The sequence below is a fragment of the Pseudophryne corroboree genome, unplaced genomic scaffold, assembly GCF_028390025.1.
Source record: "Pseudophryne corroboree isolate aPseCor3 unplaced genomic scaffold, aPseCor3.hap2 scaffold_253, whole genome shotgun sequence".
In the NCBI taxonomy this organism is placed as follows: domain Eukaryota; kingdom Metazoa; phylum Chordata; class Amphibia; order Anura; family Myobatrachidae; genus Pseudophryne; species Pseudophryne corroboree.
Window position 1 is genome coordinate 540,519 of NW_026969189.1, and position 19,800 is coordinate 560,318.

General features: G+C 50.3%; 27 non-coding genes and 3 pseudogenes across 27 annotated transcripts; 25 read left to right on the forward strand and 5 right to left on the reverse strand.

Annotated features, from left to right (window-relative positions):
• Positions 1 to 124: 124 nt before the first annotated feature.
• On the forward strand, positions 125 to 287 carry LOC135012281 (U1 spliceosomal RNA). The gene has a single exon (XR_010211285.1). It is a non-coding gene; the product is annotated as a U1 spliceosomal RNA (small nuclear RNA).
• A 674-nt stretch (positions 288 to 961) lies between these two features.
• Positions 962 to 1,125, forward strand: LOC135012364 (U1 spliceosomal RNA). Its single transcript, XR_010211361.1, has one exon. It is a non-coding gene; the product is annotated as a U1 spliceosomal RNA (small nuclear RNA).
• A 152-nt stretch (positions 1,126 to 1,277) lies between these two features.
• Positions 1,278 to 1,440, forward strand: LOC135012264 (U1 spliceosomal RNA). Its single transcript, XR_010211268.1, has one exon. It is a non-coding gene; the product is annotated as a U1 spliceosomal RNA (small nuclear RNA).
• A 674-nt stretch (positions 1,441 to 2,114) lies between these two features.
• On the forward strand, positions 2,115 to 2,278 carry LOC135012133 (U1 spliceosomal RNA). Its single transcript, XR_010211138.1, has one exon. It is a non-coding gene; the product is annotated as a U1 spliceosomal RNA (small nuclear RNA).
• A 152-nt stretch (positions 2,279 to 2,430) lies between these two features.
• Positions 2,431 to 2,593, forward strand: LOC135012282 (U1 spliceosomal RNA). The gene has a single exon (XR_010211286.1). It is a non-coding gene; the product is annotated as a U1 spliceosomal RNA (small nuclear RNA).
• A 674-nt stretch (positions 2,594 to 3,267) lies between these two features.
• On the forward strand, positions 3,268 to 3,431 carry LOC135012375 (U1 spliceosomal RNA). The gene has a single exon (XR_010211371.1). It is a non-coding gene; the product is annotated as a U1 spliceosomal RNA (small nuclear RNA).
• Positions 3,432 to 3,583: 152 nt separating this feature from the next.
• On the forward strand, positions 3,584 to 3,719 carry LOC135012383 (U1 spliceosomal RNA; annotated as a pseudogene).
• An 835-nt stretch (positions 3,720 to 4,554) lies between these two features.
• LOC135012373 (U1 spliceosomal RNA) lies at positions 4,555 to 4,718 on the forward strand. The gene has a single exon (XR_010211369.1). It is a non-coding gene; the product is annotated as a U1 spliceosomal RNA (small nuclear RNA).
• A 670-nt stretch (positions 4,719 to 5,388) lies between these two features.
• Positions 5,389 to 5,552, forward strand: LOC135012239 (U1 spliceosomal RNA). Its single transcript, XR_010211243.1, has one exon. It is a non-coding gene; the product is annotated as a U1 spliceosomal RNA (small nuclear RNA).
• A 152-nt stretch (positions 5,553 to 5,704) lies between these two features.
• LOC135012428 (U1 spliceosomal RNA) lies at positions 5,705 to 5,868 on the forward strand. Its single transcript, XR_010211393.1, has one exon. It is a non-coding gene; the product is annotated as a U1 spliceosomal RNA (small nuclear RNA).
• A 2,424-nt stretch (positions 5,869 to 8,292) lies between these two features.
• Positions 8,293 to 8,456, forward strand: LOC135012182 (U1 spliceosomal RNA). The gene has a single exon (XR_010211187.1). It is a non-coding gene; the product is annotated as a U1 spliceosomal RNA (small nuclear RNA).
• Positions 8,457 to 8,608: 152 nt separating this feature from the next.
• On the forward strand, positions 8,609 to 8,771 carry LOC135012265 (U1 spliceosomal RNA). Its single transcript, XR_010211269.1, has one exon. It is a non-coding gene; the product is annotated as a U1 spliceosomal RNA (small nuclear RNA).
• A 674-nt stretch (positions 8,772 to 9,445) lies between these two features.
• On the forward strand, positions 9,446 to 9,609 carry LOC135012134 (U1 spliceosomal RNA). The gene has a single exon (XR_010211139.1). It is a non-coding gene; the product is annotated as a U1 spliceosomal RNA (small nuclear RNA).
• Positions 9,610 to 9,761: 152 nt separating this feature from the next.
• LOC135012284 (U1 spliceosomal RNA) lies at positions 9,762 to 9,924 on the forward strand. The gene has a single exon (XR_010211288.1). It is a non-coding gene; the product is annotated as a U1 spliceosomal RNA (small nuclear RNA).
• Positions 9,925 to 10,598: 674 nt separating this feature from the next.
• LOC135012387 (U1 spliceosomal RNA) lies at positions 10,599 to 10,762 on the forward strand. Its single transcript, XR_010211374.1, has one exon. It is a non-coding gene; the product is annotated as a U1 spliceosomal RNA (small nuclear RNA).
• A 152-nt stretch (positions 10,763 to 10,914) lies between these two features.
• Positions 10,915 to 11,050, forward strand: LOC135012384 (U1 spliceosomal RNA; annotated as a pseudogene).
• Positions 11,051 to 11,751: 701 nt separating this feature from the next.
• LOC135012216 (U1 spliceosomal RNA) lies at positions 11,752 to 11,915 on the forward strand. Its single transcript, XR_010211221.1, has one exon. It is a non-coding gene; the product is annotated as a U1 spliceosomal RNA (small nuclear RNA).
• A 152-nt stretch (positions 11,916 to 12,067) lies between these two features.
• LOC135012404 (U1 spliceosomal RNA) lies at positions 12,068 to 12,230 on the forward strand. Its single transcript, XR_010211379.1, has one exon. It is a non-coding gene; the product is annotated as a U1 spliceosomal RNA (small nuclear RNA).
• A 674-nt stretch (positions 12,231 to 12,904) lies between these two features.
• Positions 12,905 to 13,068, forward strand: LOC135012192 (U1 spliceosomal RNA). Its single transcript, XR_010211197.1, has one exon. It is a non-coding gene; the product is annotated as a U1 spliceosomal RNA (small nuclear RNA).
• Positions 13,069 to 13,219: 151 nt separating this feature from the next.
• LOC135012240 (U1 spliceosomal RNA) lies at positions 13,220 to 13,382 on the forward strand. Its single transcript, XR_010211244.1, has one exon. It is a non-coding gene; the product is annotated as a U1 spliceosomal RNA (small nuclear RNA).
• A 674-nt stretch (positions 13,383 to 14,056) lies between these two features.
• LOC135012135 (U1 spliceosomal RNA) lies at positions 14,057 to 14,220 on the forward strand. The gene has a single exon (XR_010211140.1). It is a non-coding gene; the product is annotated as a U1 spliceosomal RNA (small nuclear RNA).
• Positions 14,221 to 14,372: 152 nt separating this feature from the next.
• LOC135012405 (U1 spliceosomal RNA) lies at positions 14,373 to 14,535 on the forward strand. The gene has a single exon (XR_010211380.1). It is a non-coding gene; the product is annotated as a U1 spliceosomal RNA (small nuclear RNA).
• A 674-nt stretch (positions 14,536 to 15,209) lies between these two features.
• LOC135012148 (U1 spliceosomal RNA) lies at positions 15,210 to 15,373 on the forward strand. The gene has a single exon (XR_010211153.1). It is a non-coding gene; the product is annotated as a U1 spliceosomal RNA (small nuclear RNA).
• A 152-nt stretch (positions 15,374 to 15,525) lies between these two features.
• LOC135012395 (U1 spliceosomal RNA) lies at positions 15,526 to 15,661 on the forward strand (annotated as a pseudogene).
• Positions 15,662 to 16,516: 855 nt separating this feature from the next.
• On the reverse strand, positions 16,517 to 16,679 carry LOC135012246 (U1 spliceosomal RNA). Its single transcript, XR_010211250.1, has one exon. It is a non-coding gene; the product is annotated as a U1 spliceosomal RNA (small nuclear RNA).
• A 468-nt stretch (positions 16,680 to 17,147) lies between these two features.
• On the forward strand, positions 17,148 to 17,310 carry LOC135012318 (U1 spliceosomal RNA). Its single transcript, XR_010211322.1, has one exon. It is a non-coding gene; the product is annotated as a U1 spliceosomal RNA (small nuclear RNA).
• Positions 17,311 to 18,131: 821 nt separating this feature from the next.
• On the reverse strand, positions 18,132 to 18,294 carry LOC135012293 (U1 spliceosomal RNA). The gene has a single exon (XR_010211297.1). It is a non-coding gene; the product is annotated as a U1 spliceosomal RNA (small nuclear RNA).
• Positions 18,295 to 18,446: 152 nt separating this feature from the next.
• On the reverse strand, positions 18,447 to 18,610 carry LOC135012138 (U1 spliceosomal RNA). The gene has a single exon (XR_010211143.1). It is a non-coding gene; the product is annotated as a U1 spliceosomal RNA (small nuclear RNA).
• A 674-nt stretch (positions 18,611 to 19,284) lies between these two features.
• On the reverse strand, positions 19,285 to 19,447 carry LOC135012266 (U1 spliceosomal RNA). Its single transcript, XR_010211270.1, has one exon. It is a non-coding gene; the product is annotated as a U1 spliceosomal RNA (small nuclear RNA).
• A 142-nt stretch (positions 19,448 to 19,589) lies between these two features.
• On the reverse strand, positions 19,590 to 19,753 carry LOC135012185 (U1 spliceosomal RNA). Its single transcript, XR_010211190.1, has one exon. It is a non-coding gene; the product is annotated as a U1 spliceosomal RNA (small nuclear RNA).
• Between the last annotated feature and the right edge of the window lie 47 nt (positions 19,754 to 19,800).

Genomic DNA, 19,800 nt, shown 5'->3' on the forward strand with positions numbered 1-19,800 from the left:
TGTCTCAGATTTTCCTCTAGCCTTGTTCTTCTTTCGAGAGTTCCATTGTGCTGCCTCAGTTGGATCTCCTTCACTTGACAGGGGGGTACCCGAGCAGCGACCCTCCCCAGCTCTAGCCCAACTCCTACTTACCTGCCAGGTGAGATACTATGATCATGAAGGTGCTTCTCCCAGGGCAAGGCTCACCCATTGCACTCTGGGTGTGCTGCCCCTGCGATTTCCCCAAATGTGGGAAACTTGACTGCATAATTTGTGTTTCCCCTGGTCGGCTCTCGTATAATTCAGATCTATTTGTCTCAGGTCTCTCTCCAGCCTAGTTTGCTGTCTGTTTCCACTTCTCTTTTCTTCAGCCGCTCCCTTCTATACCCTTGTGCACTATCCTGACTTCTCCTCCCGTCTGCTTACTTTGTGCCTTCCAATGCACAATGCAAACTACAGGTAGTGCTGCAGGGCCCACACCCTTTTACTTGCCTTACAGAGCAGCTCTGGAGCTGTTACAGTGCCCAGCTGCTGCAAGAAATCAGCTTGAATGCTTCAGGGGATGGGGCATGGCCAACATGAGCCCCACACCAAAGGAGGGGGGAGGTGTTTAATGCGAACTAGGGGTCATCCAAGCACTGCAAAAGGCCGCCATGCCCTGCATGCCCCTTTTCTCTTTTCATATGCAGATGAGGGTTCCAGTCAACTTTGGCCCACTGCTTGGATAACATCACCGTATGCAAATCCGTCTGCTGCAGACCTTCCCCCAGGAGTGCTTGTACTAGTTGTTGCATATGGTTTGATATTTGATGGTGCTTCAGTATTAGGCAGCCTTCCGCCCTCCCATGTTCATCTGAAAAGATGTGGTCTCCCTGCAGTTGTTGTCCCCAGATGAGAGTTCACTTGTGCTGCCTCAGTTGAATCTCCTTTACTTGACAGAGATGTGCCTGAGCAGCTGCCCTCACCAGCCCTATCCCAAATCATACTTATTTTGCATAGGAGATACCATGGTCATGAAGATTGTTCTCCCAGGGTGAGGTTCATTCATTGCATTCTGGGTATGCTGACCCCTGTGATTTTCCCAAATGTGGGAAACTCGACTGCATTATTTGTGGTAGTGGGGGACTGTGTTTGTGCTTTCCTCTGGTCAGCTCTGGTAAAAGTCAGATTTCTTTGTCTCAGATCTTCCTCTAGCCTTGTTCTTCTTTCGAGAGTTCCCTTGTGCTGCCTCAGTTGGATCTCTTTCACTTGACAGGGGGGTGCCCGAACAGCGACCCTCCCCAGCTCTAGCCCAACTCCTACTTACCTGCCAGGTGAGATACTATGATCATGAAGGTGCTTCTCCCAGGGCAAGGCTCACCCATTGCACTCTGGGTGTGCTGCCCCTGCGATTTCCCCAAATGTGGGAAACTTGACTGCATAATTTGTGTTTCCCCTGGTCGGCTCTCGTATAATTCAGATCTCTTTGTCTCAGGTCTCTCTCCAGCCTAGTTTGCTGTCTGTTTCCACTTCTCTTTTCTTCAACCGCTCCCTTCTATACCCTTGTGCACTATCCTGACTTCTCCTCCCGTCTGCTTACTTTGTGCCTTCCAATGCACAATGCAAACTACAGGTAGTGCTGCAGGGCCCACACCCTTTTACTTGCCTTACAGAGCAGCTCTGGAGCTGTTACAGTGCCCAGCTGCTGCAAGAAATCAGCTTGAATGCTTCAGGGGATGGGGCATGGCCAACATGAGCCCCACACCAAAGGAGGGTGGAGGTGTTTAATGCGAACTAGGGGTCATCCAAGCACCGCAAAAGGCCGCCATGCCCTGCACGCCCCTTTTCTCTTTTCAAATGCAGATGAGGGTTGAAGCCAACTTTGACCCACTGCTTGGATGACATCACCGTATGCAAATCCGTCTTCTGCAGAACTTCCCCCAGGAATGCTTGCACTAGTTGTTGCATTTGGTTTGTTGTTTGGGGGTGCTTCAGTATTAGGCAGCCTTCTGCCCTCCCATGTTCATCTGAAAATATGTGTTCTCCCTGCAGTTGTTGTCCCCAGATGAGAGTTCCCTTGTGCTGCCTCAGTTGAATCTCCTTTACTTGACAGAGATGTGCATGAGCAGCGGCCCTCCCCAGCCCTATTCCAAATCATACTTATTTTGCATAGGAGATACCATGGTCATGAAGATTGTTCTCCCAGGGTGAGGTTCATTCATTGCATTTTGGGTATGCTGACCCCTGTGATTTCCCCAAATGTGGGAAACTTGACTGCATTATTTGTGGTAGTGGGGGACTGTGTTTGTGCTTTCCTCTGGTCAGCTCTGGTAAAAGTCAGATTTCTTTGTCTCAGATTTTCCTCTAGCCTTGTTCTTCTTTCGAGAGTTCCATTGTGCTGCCTCAGTTGGATCTCCTTCACTTGACAGGGGGGTACCCGAGCAGCGACCCTCCCCAGCTCTAGCCCAACTCCTACTTACCTGCCAGGTGAGATACTATGATCATGAAGGTGCTTCTCCCAGGGCAAGGCTCACCCATTGCACTCTGGGTGTGCTGCCCCTGCGATTTCCCCAAATGTGGGAAACTTGACTGCATAATTTGTGTTTCCCCTGGTCGGCTCTCGTATAATTCAGATCTATTTGTCTCAGGTCTCTCTCCAGCCTAGTTTGCTGTCTGTTTCCACTTCTCTTTTCTTCAGCCGCTCCCTTCTATACCCTTGTGCACTATCCTGACTTCTCCTCCCGTCTGCTTACTTTGTGCCTTCCAATGCACAATGCAAACTACAGGTAGTGCTGCAGGGCCCACACCCTTTTACTTGCCTTACAGAGCAGCTCTGGAGCTGTTACAGTGCCCAGCTGCTGCAAGAAATCAGCTTGAATGCTTCAGGGGATGGGGCATGGCCAACATGAGCCCCACACCAAAGGAGGGGGGAGGTGTTTAATGCGAACTAGGGGTCATCCAAGCACTGCAAAAGGCCGCCATGCCCTGCATGCCCCTTTTCTCTTTTCATATGCAGATGAGGGTTCCAGTCAACTTTGGCCCACTGCTTGGATAACATCACCGTATGCAAATCCGTCTGCTGCAGACCTTCCCCCAGGAGTGCTTGTACTAGTTGTTGCATATGGTTTGATATTTGATGGTGCTTCAGTATTAGGCAGCCTTCCGCCCTCCCATGTTCATCTGAAAAGATGTGGTCTCCCTGCAGTTGTTGTCCCCAGATGAGAGTTCACTTGTGCTGCCTCAGTTGAATCTCCTTTACTTGACAGAGATGTGCCTGAGCAGCTGCCCTCACCAGCCCTATCCCAAATCATACTTATTTTGCATAGGAGATACCATGGTCATGAAGATTGTTCTCCCAGGGTGAGGTTCATTCATTGCATTCTGGGTATGCTGACCCCTGTGATTTTCCCAAATGTGGGAAACTCGACTGCATTATTTGTGGTAGTGGGGGACTGTGTTTGTGCTTTCCTCTGGTCAGCTCTGGTAAAAGTCAGATTTCTTTGTCTCAGATCTTCCTCTAGCCTTGTTCTTCTTTCGAGAGTTCCCTGGTGCTGCCTCAGTTGGATCTCCTTCACTTCACAGGGGGGAACCCGAGCAGCGACCCTCCCCAGCTCTAGCCCAACTCCTACTTACCTGCCAGGTGAGATACTATGATCATGAAGGTGCTTCTCCCAGGGCAAGGCTCAACCATTGCACTCTGGGTGTGCTGCTCCTGCGATTTCCCCAAATGTGGGAAACTTGACTGCATAATTTGTGTTTCCCCTCGTCGGCTCTCGTATAATTCAGATCTCTTTGTCTCAGGTCTCTCTCCAGCCTAGTTTGCTGTCTGTTTCCACTTCTCTTTTCTTCAGCCGCTCCCTTCTATACCCTTGTGCACTATCCTGACTTCTCCTCCCGTCTGCTTACTTTGTGCCTTCCAATGCACAATGCAAACTACAGGTAGTGCTGCAGGGCCCACACCCTTTTACTTGCCTTACAGAGCAGCTCTGGAGCTGTTACAGTGCCCAGCTGCTGCAAGAAATCAGCTTGAATGCTTCAGGGGCTGGGGCATAGCCAACATGAGCCCCACACCAAAGGAGGGTGGAGGTGTTTAATGCAAACTAGGGGTCAGCCAAGCGCCGCAAAAGGCCACCATGCCCTGCACGCCCCTTTTCTCTTTTCATATGCAGACGAGGGTTGAAGCCAACTTTGACCCACTGCTTGGATGACATCACCATATGCAAATCCATCTGCGGCAGGCCTTCCCCCAGGAATGCTTGCACTAGTTGTTGCATTTGGTTTGTTGTTTGGGGGTGCTTCAGTATTAGGCAGCCTTCTGCCCTCCCATGTTCATCTTCAGGGGATGGGGCATGGCCAACATGAGCCCCACACCAAAGGAGGGTGGAGGTGTTTAATGCGAACTAGGGGTCATCCAAGCACCGCAAAAGGCCGCCATGCCCTGCACGCCCCTTTTCTCTTTTCATATGCAGATGAGGGTTGAAGCCAACTTTGACCCACTGCTTGGATGACATCACCGTATGCAAATCCGTCTTCTGCAGAACTTCACTTGACAGGGGGGTGCCCGAGCAGCGACCCTCCCCATCTCTAGCCCAACTCCTACTTACCTGCCAGGTGAGATACTATGATCAGGAAGGTGCTTCTCCCAGGGCAAGGCTCACCCATTGCACTCTGGGTGTGCTGCTCCTACGATTTCCCCAAATGTGGGACACTTGACTGCATAATTTGTGTTTCCTCTAGTCGGCTACTCGTATAATTCAGATCTCTTTGTCTCAGGTCTCTCTCCAGCCTAGTTTGCTGTCTGTTTCCACTTCTCTTTTCTTGAGCCGCTGCCTTCTATGCCCTTGTGCACTCTCCTGACTTCTCCTGTCTGCTTACTTTGTGCCTTCCAACGCACAATGCAAACTACAGGTAGTGCTGCAGGGCCCACACCCTTTTACTTGCCTTTCAGAGCAGCTCTGGAGCTGTTACAGTGCCCAGCTGCTGCAAGAAATCAGCTTGAATGCTTCAGGGGCTGGGGCATAGCCAACATGAGCCCCACACCGACGGAGGGTGGAGGTGTTTAATGCGAACTAAGGGTCATCCAAGCGCCGCAAAAGGCCGCCATGCCCTGCATACCCCTTTTCTCTTTTCATATGCAGATGAGGGTTCCAGCCAACTTTGGCCCACTGCTTGGATGACATCACCGTATGCAAATCCGTCTTCTGCAGACCTTCCCCCAGGAATGCTTGTACTAGTTGTTGCATTTGGTTTGTTGTTTGGGGTGCTTCAGTATTAGGCAGCCTTCAGCTCTCCCATGTTCATCTGAAAATATGTGTTCTCCCTGCAGTTGTTGTCCCCAGATGAGAGTACCCTTGTGCTGCCTCAGTTGAATCTCCTTTACTTGAAAGAGATGTGCCTGAGCAGCGGCCCTCCCCAGCCCTATCCCAAATCATACTTATTTTGCATAGGAGATACCATGGTCATGAAGATTGTTCTCCCAGGGTGAGGTTCATTCATTGCATTCTGGGTATGCTGACCCCTGTGATTTCCCCAAATGTGGGAAACTCGACTGCATTATTTGTGGTAGTGGGGGACTGTGTTTGTGCTTTCCTCTGGTCAGCTCTGGTAAAAGTCAGATTTCTTTGTCTCAGATCTTCCTCTAGCCTTGTTCTTTTTTTGAGAGTTTCCTTGTGCTGCCTCAGTTGGATCTCCTTCACTTGACAGGGGGGTGCCCGAGCAGCGACCCTCCCCAGCTCAAGCCCAACTCCTACTTACCTGCCAAGTGAGATACTATGATCAGGAAGGTGCTTCTACCAGGGCAAGGCTCACCCATTGCACTCTGGGTGTGCTGCTCCTACGATTTCCCCAAATGTGGGACACTTGACTGCATAATTTGTGTTTCCTCTGGTCGGCTACTCGTATAATTCAGATCTCTTTGTCTCAGGTCTCTCTCCAGCCTAGTTTGCTGTCTGTTTCCACTTCTCTTTTCTTGAGCCCCTGCCTTCTATGCCCTTGTGCACTCTCCTGACTTCTCCTGTCTGCTTACTTTGTGCCTTCCAACGCACAATGCAAACTACAGGTAGTGCTGCAGGGCCAACACCCTTTTACTTGCCTTACAGAGCAGCTCTGGAGCTGTTACAGTGCCCAGCTGCTGCAAGAAATCAGCTTGAATGCTTCAGGGGCTGGGGCATAGCCAACATGAGCAGCAAGATGCAGCACTGGACTATTAGTAATGTACTGTTGTATGCTGAGCACCACAATGCAGCACAAGACAATGAGCAGTGATACTGAGCACTGATGAGGATACTACTGAGAACTGACACTGAGCAGGAGAGACACACTACTAGTATTACTGAGCAGCAATAAGTAACCACTGATACTGGGCACTGATATTGAGATTTCCACTGAGAGAACATAGCCACGTCCTCTCCGCTCTCTCTTCAATGCACGAGTAAAAATGGCGGCAACGCGCAGCTCTTTATATGGAATCCGAATCTCGCGAGAATCCGACAGCGGGATGATGACATTTTCCCTTGTTCAGGTTTTCCGAGTCAGGCGGGAACAACCGAGCCTGCCACGGACCAGTGTAAACCACGTGGAGTTCGTCGGGAATTCGGTTCTCGGAGAACCGAACCCGCTCCTCTATATATACTATATTACTATGTTACTGTAGTATACAGAACACCACAATGCAATGAGCAGTGATAGTGAGCACTGATGAGGATACTAGAACTGACACTGAGCAGCAAGATGCAGCACTGGACTATTAGTAATGTACTGTAGTATGCTGAGCACCACAATGCAGCACAAGACAATGAGCAGTGATACTGAGCACTGATGAGGATACTACTGAGAACTGACACTGAGCAGGAGAGACACACTACTAGTATTACTGAGCAGCAATAAGTAACCACTGATACTGAGCACTGATATTGAGATTTCCACTGAGAGAACATAGCCACGTCCTCTCCGCTCTCTCTTCAATGCACGAGTAAAAATGGCAGCAACGCGCAGCTCTTTATATGGAATCCGAATCTCGCAAGAATCCGACAGCGGGATGATGACATTTTCCCTTGTTCAGGTTTTCCGAGTCAGGCGGGAACAACCGAGCCTGCCTCGGACCAGTGTAAACCACGTGGAGTTCGTGGGGAATTCGGTTCTCGGAGAACCGAACCCGCTCCTCTCTACCTTATACCCATCAATTTTTTTATTTTCAATCTAAGCCCCTGCAGTTTTCTGTAAGCATCTGCTTCGCTATGATGATCAACAAGTCACAAGGGCAAACACTCAGGGCTTGAGGCGTAGATCTTAGGACCAGCTGCTACAAGCATGGCAGAGGTGTCACTATCACTGGTGACACCCAGAAAGGTGGCGAGGGAGATTGTAATGCAGTGCGCGCAGATAAACAGCGCAATGGTAAAAAGGAGGCATGGTTTCATAGGTAGGGGCGTGGCCTGGTGGCCTGAATCTACATTTTGTTGCTCCGGGTGTCCCGGGGGTTGGGGGCTGCACCCGGGGACTAGTGTGTGAGCTGTGCTGGCTCCTGCACAGTGACAGGGCATGGCCACCCAGCATGACGCCTCCCTTCTTGACCATGCTGTAATTGCAGTCGCACTGCAGTTCAGCGTGATCATAAAAAATGGTGTAGGCTCCTGCTGGTGCAGGCTGTAGAGAAAAGCTGCTGTGACCACGCCCCCTGTGTCTCCTCCGTTGCAGACCCCATTTTGAAGCCTTGCCCCCGGACTAAGAGAAAAGTATGCCCTTGCGCACTATCCTGACTTCTCCTCCCGTCTGCTTAATTTGTGCCTTCCAACGCACAATGCGAACAACAGGTGGTGCTGCAGGGCCCACACCCTTTTACTTGCCTTACAGAACAGCTCTGGAGCTGTTACAGTGCCCAGCTGCTGCAAGAAATCAGCTTGAATGCTTCAGGGGATGGGGCATGGCCAACATGAGCCCCACACCAAAGGAGGGTGGGGGTGTTTAATGCGAACTAGGGGTCATCCAAGCACTGCAAAAGGCCGCCATGCCCTGCATGCCCCTTTTCTCTTTTCATATGCAGATGAGGGTTCCAGTCAACTTTGGCCCACTGCTTGGATAACATCACCGTATGCAAATCCGTCTGCTGCAGACCTTCCCCAAGGAGTGCTTGTACTAGTTGTTGCATATGGTTTGATATTTGATGGTGCTTCAGTATTAGGCAGCCTTCCGCCCTCCCATGTTCATCTGAAAAGATGTGGTCTCCCTGCAGTTGTTGTCCCCAGATGAGAGTTCCCTTGTGCTGCCTCAGTTGAATCTCCTTTACTTGACAGAGATGTGCCTGAGCAGCGGCCCTCACCAGCCCTATCCCAAATCATACTTATTTTGCATAGGAGATACCATGGTCATGAAGATTGTTCTCCCAGGGTGAGGTTCATTCATTGCATTCTGGGTATGCTGACCCCTGTGATTTTCCCAAATGTGGGAAACTCAACTGCATTATTTGTGGTAGTGGGGGACTGTGTTTGTGCTTTCCTCTGGTCAGCTCTGGTAAAAGTCAGATTTCTTTGTCTCAGATCTTCCTCTAGCCTTGTTCTTCTTTCGAGAGTTCCCTTGTGCTGCCTCAGTTGGATCTCTTTCACTTGACAGGGGGGTGCCCGAACAGCGACCCTCCCCAGCTCTAGCCCAACTCCTACTTACCTGCCAGGTGAGATACTATGATCATGAAGGTGCTTCTCCCAGGGCAAGGCTCACCCATTGCACTCTGGGTGTGCTGCCCCTGCGATTTCCCCAAATGTGGGAAACTTGACTGCATAATTTGTGTTTCCCCTGGTCGGCTCTCGTATAATTCAGATCTCTTTGTCTCAGGTCTCTCTCCAGCCTAGTTTGCTGTCTGTTTCCACTACTCTTTTCTTCAACCGCTCCCTTCTATACCCTTGTGCACTATCCTGACTTCTCCTCCCGTCTGCTTACTTTGTGCCTTCCAATGCACAATGCAAACTACAGGTAGTGCTGCAGGGCCCACACCCTTTTACTTGCCTTACAGAGCAGCTCTGGAGCTGTTACAGTGCCCAGCTGCTGCAAGAAATCAGCTTGAATGCTTCAGGGGATGGGGCATGGCCAACATGAGCCCCACACCAAAGGAGGGTGGAGGTGTTTAATGCGAACTAGGGGTCATCCAAGCACCGCAAAAGGCCGCCATGCCCTGCACGCCCCTTTTCTCTTTTCATATGCAGATGAGGGTTGAAGCCAACTTTGACCCACTGCTTGGATGACATCACCGTATGCAAATCCGTCTTCTGCAGAACTTCCCCCAGGAATGCTTGCACTAGTTGTTGCATTTGGTTTGTTGTTTGGGGGTGCTTCAGTATTAGGCAGCCTTCTGCCCTCCCATGTTCATCTGAAAATATGTGTTCTCCCTGCAGTTGTTGTCCCCAGATGAGAGTTCCCTTGTGCTGCCTCAGTTGAATCTCCTTTACTTGACAGAGATGTGCATGAGCAGCGGCCCTCCCCAGCCCTATTCCAAATCATACTTATTTTGCATAGGAGATACCATGGTCATGAAGATTGTTCTCCCAGGGTGAGGTTCATTCATTGCATTTTGGGTATGCTGACCCCTGTGATTTCCCCAAATGTGGGAAACTTGACTGCATTATTTGTGGTAGTGGGGGACTGTGTTTGTGCTTTCCTCTGGTCAGCTCTGGTAAAAGTCAGATTTCTTTGTCTCAGATTTTCCTCTAGCCTTGTTCTTCTTTCGAGAGTTCCATTGTGCTGCCTCAGTTGGATCTCCTTCACTTGACAGGGGGGTACCCGAGCAGCGACCCTCCCCAGCTCTAGCCCAACTCCTACTTACCTGCCAGGTGAGATACTATGATCATGAAGGTGCTTCTCCCAGGGCAAGGCTCACCCATTGCACTCTGGGTGTGCTGCCCCTGCGATTTCCCCAAATGTGGGAAACTTGACTGCATAATTTGTGTTTCCCCTGGTCGGCTCTCGTATAATTCAGATCTATTTGTCTCAGGTCTCTCTCCAGCCTAGTTTGCTGTCTGTTTCCACTTCTCTTTTCTTCAGCCGCTCCCTTCTATACCCTTGTGCACTATCCTGACTTCTCCTCCCGTCTGCTTACTTTGTGCCTTCCAATGCACAATGCAAACTACAGGTAGTGCTGCAGGGCCCACACCCTTTTACTTGCCTTACAGAGCAGCTCTGGAGCTGTTACAGTGCCCAGCTGCTGCAAGAAATCAGCTTGAATGCTTCAGGGGATGGGGCATGGCCAACATGAGCCCCACACCAAAGGAGGGGGGAGGTGTTTAATGCGAACTAGGGGTCATCCAAGCACTGCGAAAGGCCGCCATGCCCTGCATGCCCCTTTTCTCTTTTCATATGCAGATGAGGGTTCCAGTCAACTTTGGCCCACTGCTTGGATAACATCACCGTATGCAAATCCGTCTGCTGCAGACCTTCCCCCAGGAGTGCTTGTACTAGTTGTTGCATATGGTTTGATATTTGATGGTGCTTCAGTATTAGGCAGCCTTCCGCCCTCCCATGTTCATCTGAAAAGATGTGGTCTCCCTGCAGTTGTTGTCCCCAGATGAGAGTTCACTTGTGCTGCCTCAGTTGAATCTCCTTTACTTGACAGAGATGTGCCTGAGCAGCTGCCCTCACCAGCCCTATCCCAAATCATACTTATTTTGCATAGGAGATACCATGGTCATGAAGATTGTTCTCCCAGGGTGAGGTTCATTCATTGCATTCTGGGTATGCTGACCCCTGTGATTTTCCCAAATGTGGGAAACTCGACTGCATTATTTGTGGTAGTGGGGGACTGTGTTTGTGCTTTCCTCTGGTCAGCTCTGGTAAAAGTCAGATTTCTTTGTCTCAGATCTTCCTCTAGCCTTGTTCTTCTTTCGAGAGTTCCCTGGTGCTGCCTCAGTTGGATCTCCTTCACTTCACAGGGGGGAACCCGAGCAGCGACCCTCCCCAGCTCTAGCCCAACTCCTACTTACCTGCCAGGTGAGATACTATGATCATGAAGGTGCTTCTCCCAGGGCAAGGCTCAACCATTGCACTCTGGGTGTGCTGCTCCTGCGATTTCCCCAAATGTGGGAAACTTGACTGCATAATTTGTGTTTCCCCTCGTCGGCTCTCGTATAATTCAGATCTCTTTGTCTCAGGTCTCTCTCCAGCCTAGTTTGCTGTCTGTTTCCACTTCTCTTTTCTTCAGCCGCTCCCTTCTATACCCTTGTGCACTATCCTGACTTCTCCTCCCGTCTGCTTACTTTGTGCCTTCCAATGCACAATGCAAACTACAGGTAGTGCTGCAGGGCCCACACCCTTTTACTTGCCTTACAGAGCAGCTCTGGAGCTGTTACAGTGCCCAGCTGCTGCAAGAAATCAGCTTGAATGCTACAGGGGCTGGGGCATAGCCAACATGAGCCCCACACCAAAGGAGGGTGGAGGTGTTTAATGCAAACTAGGGGTCAGCCAAGCGCCGCAAAAGGCCGCCATGCCCTGCACGCCCCTTTTCTCTTTTCATATGCAGACGAGGGTTGAAGCCAACTTTGACCCACTGCTTGGATGACATCACCATATGCAAATCCATCTGCGGCAGGCCTTCCCCCAGGAATGCTTGCACTAGTTGTTGCATTTGGTTTGTTGTTTGGGGGTGCTTCAGTATTAGGCAGCCTTCTGCCCTCCCATGTTCATCTGAAAATATATGTTCTCCCTGCAGTTGTTGTCCCAAGATGAGAGTTCCCTTGTGCTGCCTCAGTTGAATCTCCTTTACTTGACAGAGATGTGCATGAGCAGCGGCCCTCCCCAGCCCTATTCCAAATCATACTTATTTTGCATAGGAGATACCATGGTCATGAAGATTTTTCTCCCAGGGTGAGGTTCATTCATTGCATTTTGGGTATGCTGACCCCTGTGATTTCCCCAAATGTGGGAAACTTGACTGCATTATTTGTGGTAGTGGGAGACTGTGTTTGTGCTTTCCTCTGGTCAGCTCTGGTAAAAGTCAGATTTCTTTGTCTCAGATTTTCCTATAGCCTTGTTCTTTTTTCGAGAGTTCCCTTGTGCTGCCTCAGTTGGATCTCCTTCACTTTACAGGGGGGTACCCGAGCAGCGACCCTCCCCAGCTCTAGCCCAACTCCTACTTACCTGCCAGGTGAGATACTATGATCATGAAGGTGCTTCTCCCAGGGCAAGGCTCACCCATTGCACTCTAGGTGTGCTGCTCCTGCGATTTCCCCAAATGTGGGAAACTTGACTGCATAATTTGTGTTTCCCCTGGTCGGCTCTCGTATAATTCAGATCTCTTTGTCTCAGGTCTCTCTCCAGCCTAGTTTGCTGTCTGTTTCCACTTCTCTTTTCTTGAGCCGCTCCCTTCTATGCCCTTGCGCACTATCCTGACTTCTCCTCCTGTCTGCTTACTTTGTGCCTTCCAACGCACAATGCGAACTACAGGTAGTGCTGCAGGGCCCACACCCTTTTACTTGCCTTACAGAGCAGCTCTGGAGCTGTTACAGTGCCCAGCTGCTGCAAGAAATCAGCTTGAATGCTTCAGGGGATGGGGCATGGCCAACATGAGCCCCACACCAAAGGAGGGTGGAGGTGTTTAATGCGAACTAGGGGTCATCCAAGCACCGCAAAAGGCCGCCATGCCCTGCACGCCCCTTTTCTCTTTTCATATGCAGATGAGGGTTGAAGCCAACTTTGACCCACTGCTTGGATGACATCACCGTATGCAAATCCGTCTTCTGCAGAACTTCCCCCAGGAATGCTTGCACTAGTTGTTGCATTTGGTTTGTTGTTTGGGGGTGCTTCAGTATTAGGCAGCCTTCTGCCCTCCCATGTTCATCTGAAAATATGTGTTCTCCCTGCAGTTGTTGTCCCCAGATGAGAGTTCCCTTGTGCTGCCTCAGTTGAATCTCCTTTACTTGACAGAGATGTGCCTGAGCAGCGGCCCTCCCCAGCTCTATCCCAAATCATACTTATTTTGCATAGGAGATACCATGGTCATGAAGATTATTCTCCCAGGGTGAGGTTCATTCATTGCATTATGGGTATGCTGACCCCTGTGATTTCCCCAAATGTGGGAAACTCGACTGCTTTATTTGTGGTAGTGGGGGACTGTGTTTGTGTTTTCCTCTGGTCAGCTCTGGTAAAAGTCAGATTTCTTTGTTCAGATCTTCCTCTAGCCTTGTTCTTCTTTCGAGAGTTCCCTTGTGCTGCCTCAGTTGGATCTCCTTCACTTGACAGGGGGGTGCCCAAGCAGAGACCCTCCCCAGCTCTAGCCCAACTCCTACTTACCTGCCAGGTGAGATACTATGATCATGAAGGTGCTTCTCCCAGGGCAAGGCTCACCCATTGCACTCTGGGTGTGCTGCCCCTGCGATTTCCCCAAATGTGGGAAACTTGACTGCATAATTTGTGTTTCCCCTGGTCGGCTCTCGTGTAATTCAGATCTCTTTGTCTCAGGTCTCTCTCCAACCTAGTTTGCTGTCTGTTTCCACTTCTCTTTTCTTCAGCCGCTCCCTTCTATACCCTTGTGCACTATCCTGACTTCTCCTCCCGTCTGCTTACTTTGTGCCTTCCAATGCACAATGCAAACTACAGGTAGTGCTGCAGGGCCCACACCCTTTTACTTGCCTTACAGAGCAGCTCTGGAGATGTTACAGTGCCCAGCTGCTGCAAGAAATCTGCTTGAATGCTTCAGGGGATGGGGCATGGCCAACATGAGCCCCACACCAAAGGAGGGTGGAGGTGTTTAATGCGAACTAGGGGTCATCCAAGCACCGCAAAAGGCCGCCATGCCCTGCACGCTCCTTTTCTCTTTTCATATGCAGATGAGGGTTGAAGCCAACTTTGACCCACTGCTTGGATGACATCACCGTATGCAAATCCGTCTTCTGCAGAACTTCCCCCAGGAATGCTTGCACTAGTTGTTGCATTTGGTTTGTTGTTTGGGGGTGCTTCAGTATTAGGCAGCCTTCTGCCCTCCCATGTTCATCTGAAAATATGTGTTCTCCCTGCAGTTGTTGTCCCCAGATGAGAGTTCCCTTGTGCTGCCTCAGTTGAATCTCCTTTACTTGACAGAGATGTGCATGAGCAGCGGCCCTCCCCAGCCCTATTCCAAATCATACTTATTTTGCATAGGAGATACCATGGTCATGAAGATTGTTCTCCCAGGGTGAGGTTCATTCATTGCATTTTGGGTATGCTGACCCCTGTGATTTCCCCAAATGTGGGAAACTTGACTGCATTATTTGTGGTAGTGGGGGACTGTGTTTGTGCTTTCCTCTGGTCAGCTCTGGTAAAAGTCAGATTTCTTTGTCTCAGATTTTCCTCTAGCCTTGTTCTTCTTTCGAGAGTTCCCTTGTGCTGCCTCAGTTGGATCTCCTTCAGTTTACAGGGGGGTACCCGAGCAGCGATCCTCCCCAGCTCTAGCCCAACTCCTACTTACCTGCCAGGTGAGATACTATGATCATGAAGGTGCTTCTCCCAGGGCAAGGCTCACCCATTGCACTCTAGGTGTGCTGCTCCTGCGATTTCCCCAAATGTGGGAAACTTGACTGCATAATTTGTGTTTCCCCTGGTCGGCTCTCGTATAATTCAGATCTCTTTGTCTCAGGTCTCTCTCCAGCCTAGTTTGCTGTCTGTTTCCACTTCTCTTTTCTTGAGCCGCTCCCTTCTATGCCCTTGCGCACTATCCTGACTTCTCCTCCTGTCTGCTTACTTTGTGCCTTCCAACGCACAATGCGAACTACAGGTAGTGCTGCAGGGCCCACACCCTTTTACTTGCCTTACAGAGCAGCTCTGGAGCTGTTACAGTGCCCAGCTGCTGCAAGAAATCAGCTTGAATGCTTCAGGGGCTGGGGCATAGCCAACATGAGCCCCACACCAAAGGAGGGTGGAGGTGTTTAATGCAAACTAGGGGTCAGCCAAGTGCCGCAAAAGGCCACCATGCCCTGCACGCCCCTTTTCTCTTTTCATATGCAGACGAGGGTTGAAGCCAACTTTGACCCACTGCTTGGATGACATCACCATATGCAAATCCATCTGCGGCAGGCCTTCCCCCAGGAATGCTTGCACTAGTTGTTGCATTTGGTTTGTTGTTTGGGGGTGCTTCAGTATTAGGCAGCTTTCTGCCCTCCCATGTTCATCTGAAAATATATGTTCTCCCTGCAGTTGTTGTCCCCAGATGAGAGTTCCCTTGTGCTGCCTCAGTTGAATCTCCTTTACTTGACAGAGATGTGCATGAGCAGCGGCCCTCCCCAGCCCTATTCCAAATCATACTTATTTTGCATAGGAGATACCATGGTCATGAAGATTTTTCTCCCAGGGTGAGGTTCATTCATTGCATTGTGGGTATGCTGACCCCTGTGATTTCCCCAAATGTGGGAAACTCAACTGCATTATTTGTGGTAGTGGGGGACTGTGTTTGTGCTTTCCTCTGGTCAGCTCTAGTAAAAGTCAGATTTCTTTGTCTCACATTTTCCTCTAGCCTTGTTCTTCTTTCGAGAGTTCCCTTGTGCTGCCTTTGTTGGATCTCCTTCACTTTACAGGGGGGTACCCGAGCAGCGACCCTCCCCAGCTCTAGCCCAACTCCTACTTACCTGCCAGGTGAGATACTATGATCATTAAGGTGCTTCTCCCAGGGCAAGGCTCACCCATTGTACTCTGGGTGTGCTGCTCCTGCGATTTCCCCAAATGTGGGAAACTTGACTGCATAATTTGTGTTTCCCCTCGTCGGCTCTCGTATAATTCAGATCTCTTTGTCTCAGGTCTCTCTCCAGCCTAGTTTGCTGTCTGTTTCCACTTCTCTTTTCTTCAGCCGCTCCCTTCTATACCCTTGTGCACTATCCTGACTTCTCCTCCCGTCTGCTTACTTTGTGCCTTCCAATGCACAATGCAAACTACAGGTAGTGCTGCCGGGCCCACACCCTTTTACTTGCCTTACAGAGCAGCTCTGGAGCTGTTACAGTGCCCAGCTGCTGCAAGAAATCAGCTTGAATGCTTCAGGGGCTGGGGCATAGCCAACATCAGCCCCACACCGAAGGAGGGTGGAGGTGTTTAATGCAAACTAGGGGTCAGTCAAGCGCCGCAAAAGGCCACCATGCCCTGCACGCCCCTTTTCTGTTTTCATATGCAGATGAGGGTTGAAGCCAACTTTGACCCACTGCTTGGATGACATCACCATATGCAAATCCATCTGCGGCAGGCCTTCCCCCAGGAATGCTTGCACTAGTTGTTGCATTTGGTTTGTTGTTTGGGGGTGCTTCAGTATTAGGCAGCCTTCTGCTGCACCCTGCTTTGGTGTGGGGCTCATGTTGGCCATGCCCCATCCCCTGAAGCTTTCAAGCAGATTTCTTGCAGCAGCTGGGCACTGTAACAGCTCAAGAGCTGCTCTGTAAGGCAAGTAAAAGGGTGTGGGCCCTGCAGCACTACCTGTAGTTTGCATTGTGCATTGGAAGGCACAAAGTAAGCAGACGGGAGGAGAAGTCAGGATAGTGCACAAGGGTATAGAAGGGAGCGGCTGAAGAAAAGAGAAGTGGAAACAGACAGCAAACTAGGCTGGAGAGAGATCTGAGACAAAGAGATCTGAATTATACGATAGCCGACCAGGGGAAACACAAATTATGCAGTCAAGTTTCCCACATTTGGGGAAATCGCAGGGGCAGCACACCCAGAGTGCAATGGGTGAGCCTTGCCCTGGGAGAAGCACCTTCATGATCATAGTATCTCACCTGGCAGGTAAGTATGAGTTGGGCTAGAGCTGGGGAGGGTCGCTGCTCGGGCACCCCCCTGTTAAGTGAAGGAGATCCAACTGAGGCAGCACAAGGGAACTCTCAAAAGAAGAACAAGGCTAGAGGAAGATCTGAAACAAAGAAATCTGACTTTTACCAGAGCTGACCAGAAGAAAACACAAACACAGTCCCCCACTACCACAAATAAAGCAGTCGAGGTGAGGTTCATTCATTGCATTTTGGGTATGCTGACCCCTGTGATTTCCCCAAATGTGGGAAACTCGACTGCTTTATTTGTGGTAGTGGGGGACTGTGTTTGTGTTTTCTTCTGGTCAGCTCTGGTAAAAGTCAGATTTCTTTGTTTCAGATCTTCCTCTAGCCTTGTTCTTCTTTTGAGAGTTCCCTTGTGCTGCCTCAGTTGGATCTCCTTCACTTAACAGGGGGGTGCCCGAGCAGCGACCCTCCCCAGCTCTAGCCCAACTCCTACTTACCTGCCAGGTGAGATACTATGATCATGAAGGTGCTTCTCCCAGGGCAAGGCTCACCCATTGCACTCTGGGTGTGCAGCCCCTGCGATTTCCCCAAATGTGGGAAACTTGACTGCATAATTTGTGTTTCCCCTGGTCGGCTCTCGTATAATTCAGATCTCTTTGTCTCAGATCTCTCTCCAGCCTAGTTTGCTGTCTGTTTCCACTTCTCTTTTCTTCAGCCGCTCCCTTCTATACCCTTGTGCACTATCCTGACTTCTCCTCCCGTCTGCTTACTTTGTGCCTTCCAATGCACAATGCAAACTACAGGTAGTGCTGCAGGGCCCACACCCTTTTACTTGCCTTACAGAGCAGCTCTGGAGCTGTTACAGTGCCCAGCTGCTGCAAGAAATCTGCTTGAATGCTTCAGGGGATGGGACATGGCCAACATGAGCCCCACACCAAAGGAGGGTGGAGCAGAAGGCTGACTAATACTGAAGCACCCCCAAACAACAAACCAAATGCAACAACTAGTGCAAGCATTCCTGGGGGAAGGCCTGCCGCAGATGGATTTGCATATGGTGATGTCATCCAAGCAGTGGGTCAAAGTTGGCTTCAACCCTCGTCTGCATATGAAAACAGAAAAGGGGCGTGCAGGGCATGGTGGCCTTTTGCGGCGCTTGACCGACCCCTAGTTTGCATTAAACACCTCCACCCTCCTTCGGTGTGGGGCTCATGTTGGCTATGCCCCAGCCCCTGAAGCATTCAAGCTGATTTCTTGCAGCAGCTGGGCACTGTAACAGCTCCAGAGCTGCTCTGTAAGGCAAGTAAAAGGGTGTGGGCCCTGCAGCACTACCTGTAGTTTGCATTGTGCATTGGAAGGCACAAAGTAAGCAGACGGGAGGAGAAGTCAGGATAGTGCACAAGGGTATAGAAGGGAGCGGCTGAAGAAAAGAGAAGTGGAAACAGACAGCAAACTAGGCTGGAGAGAGACAAAGAGATCTGAATTATACGAGAGCCGACCAGGGGAAACACAAATTATGCAGTCAAGTTTCCCACATTTGGGGAAATCGCAGGAGCAGCACACCCAGAGTGCAATGGGTGAGCCTTGCCCTGGGAGAAGCACCTTCATGATCATAGTATCTCACCTGGCAGGTAAGTAGGAGTTGGGCTAGAGCTGGGGAGGGTCGCTGCTCGGGTACCCCCCTGTCAAGTGAAGGAGATCCAACTGAGGCAGCACAAGGGAACTCTCGAAAGAAGAACAAGGCAAGAGGAAAATCTGAGACAAAGAAATCTGACTTTTACCAGAGCTGACCAGAGGAAAGCACAAACACAGTCCCCCACTACCACAAATAATGCAGTTGAGTTTCCCACATTTGGGGAAATCACAGGGGTCAGCATACCCAAAATGCAATGAATGAACCTCACCCTGGGAGAACAATCTTCATGACCATGGTATCTCCTATGCAAAATAAGTATGATTTGGAATAGGGCTGGGGAGGGCCGCTGCTCTGGCACATCTCTGTCAAGTAAAGGAGATTCAACTGAGGCAGCACAAGGGAACTCTCATCTGGGGACAACAACTGCAGGGAGAACACATATTTTCAGATGAACATGGGAGGGCAGAAGGCTGCCTAATACTGAAGCACCCCCAAACAACAAACCAAATGCAACAACTAGTGCAAGCATTCCTGGGGGAAGTTCTGCAGAAGACGGATTTGCATACGGTGATGTCATACAAGCAGTGGGTCAAAGTTGGCTTCAACCCTCATCTGCATATGAAAAGAGAAAAGGGGCGTGCAGGGCATGGCGGCCTTTTGCGGTGCTTGGATGACCCCTAGTTCGCATTAAACACCTCCACCCTCCTTTGGTGTGGGGCTCATGTTGGCCATGCCCCATCCCCTGAAGCATTCAAGCAGATTTCTTGCAGCAGCAGGGCACTGTAACAGCTCCAGAGCTGCTCTGTAAGGCAAGTAAAAGGGTGTGGGCCCTGCAGCACTACCTGTAGTTTGCATTGTGCATTGGAAGGCACAAAGTAAGCAGACGGGAGGAGAAGTCAGGATAGTGCACAAGGGTATAGAAGGGAGCGGCTGAAGAAAAGAGAAGTGGAAACAGACAGCAAACTAGGCTGGAGAGAGACCTGAGACAAAGAGATCTGAATTATACGAGAGCCGACCAGGGGAAACACAAATTATGCAGTCAAGTTTCCCACATTTGGGGAAATCGCAGGGGCAGCACACCCAGAGTGCAATGGGTGAGCCTTGCCCTGGGAGAAGCACCTTCATGATCATAGTATCTCACCTGGCAGGTAAGTAGGAGTTGGGCTAGAGCTGGGGAGGGTCTCTGCTCGGGCACCCCCCTGTCAAGTGAAGGAGATCCAACTGAGGCAGCACAAGGGAACTCTCAAAAGAAGAACAAGGCTCTGAAACAAAGAAATCTGACTTTTACCAGAGCTGACCAGAGGAAAACACAAACACAGTCCCCCACTACCACAAATAAAGCAGTCGAGTTTCCCACATTTGGGGAAATCACAGGGGTCAGCATACCCAGAATGCAATGAATGAACCTCACCCTGGGAGAATAATCTTCATGACCATGGTATCTCCTATGCAAAATAAGTATGATTTGGGATAGAGCTGGGGAGGGCCGCTGCTCAGGCACATCTCTGT